Source organism: Crocuta crocuta, unplaced genomic scaffold (genome assembly GCF_008692635.1).
Source record: "Crocuta crocuta isolate KB4526 unplaced genomic scaffold, BGI_CrCroc_1.0 scaffold641, whole genome shotgun sequence".
NCBI lineage: Eukaryota > Metazoa > Chordata > Mammalia > Carnivora > Hyaenidae > Crocuta > Crocuta crocuta.
The window spans coordinates 20,778-22,333 of NW_027527137.1; positions in this window are offsets into that span (position 1 = coordinate 20,778).

A 1,556-nucleotide genomic window follows, 5' to 3' on the forward strand; every position below is an offset into this window, starting at 1 on the left:
TTAGGAAACTGATTTTTGTGTTCATGAATTTATGGTCCGCTATTTGATATCAAGCTCTTATAGCCAAGAGGTGGTGGGTGAAGTTAAAAAGAGGACTAAAATTATCCCAATCTCATTCTGAGATAATGGTGCTATAACTCTAGAAAAATCATTTAGTTTCAGGGGCTTCTGCTCTCCTGTTTGTGATATGAAAAAGTTTCAATTTCATTATTCTCTATCACATGAACAGTTACATCTACTATGAAATTAATTCAGTTCTGTCTGCTGGAATAGCCATGAAACCCTGATAAAAGCAATAAAATAAAAATAAAATAATGAAAAAAATAAAATAAAGAAAAGAAAAGAAGATAAAGCAATAAAAGGAACTGCTAGTGACACATCAAGATGTTTTGGATCCGAAAGGAGGGGAAATGAAATCTGGGGGTAAGTTCTCTTCTTTAGACTCAGTGTTTGAGGTCTCTCTGGGAATTATTTTGCCATAGACTTATCTGTTCGTTCATTCATTCATTCGTTCATTCATTCATTCATTCACTCATTCATTCATTCATTTCTTAAATAGTTTATTGTCAAGTTGGTTTCCATATAACACCCAGTGCTCATCCCAACAAGTGCCCTCCCCATTTATTTATTTTTGAGAGGGAGAAAAATGGGGGGGAGGGGAGGCAGAGACAGAGGGAGCCAGAGAATCCCAAGTAGGCTCCACACTGTCAGTGCAGAGCCATCTGAGGTCTCTAGCCAACTAACCATGAGATCATGACCTGAGCTGAAATCAAGCGTCTGCCACGTAACCAATGGTCTGAACCATCCAGGGGCCCCTGTCCTAGTATTTAAACATTTGTCTGTTAATTAGAAAACAGTAAATGATAAAGAGAAAAAAAAGGAAAGACTTGCTCTTAATCTCAGTAATCCCTCATGTGTCCTTTTAATCTTTCAGGTTTAATCTTAGCTTTATATCTATTCTCCCACTGAGGAGCATTACATATTTCAAAGAGGTCATCACTGGATACTTTATATCACTTTAGGAAGAGGATAATGTCAGATGCAGCTTCAGTGCTGGGACTTCAGGCACTGTAGTAAGACACTGGAATGTGTGTATGGAAAGGGGTATGTGCAATAGTCTTGATTCAAACGTACAAGTTCTTCCTCAAACTGAGCCATAGATGGAAAGGATTCTTTTAGTTGTAGGTTAGGATGGGTTGCACAGTGTTTTAGTGTTTTTGTCCATCTGAGGCCAAATCCCCTCACAATCTGTCACACCTAGCACTTTTGGCTTCTACCTGACTCTGTGCTCTCAGAGGTCTCTGAAGCAACATTGTGTCTGTTTCTTCCAGCTTTTGGGAAACTACAAGTCTGTACTTCCTCAAGTCTGTATATTAGAGCTAATAGAATGATCATTATAGACGTGTCTTCTCTTATTCAGCACAAAATAATGATAATCATAATAATGGTAAAAAAATCATAGTAGCATTAATAATTCAGATTCAGACTCAAGATTACCCCCTTGATTTTACATGTTTATTCTCCTTTGTTTTTCTTTCTGACTTAAAAAACCAAAC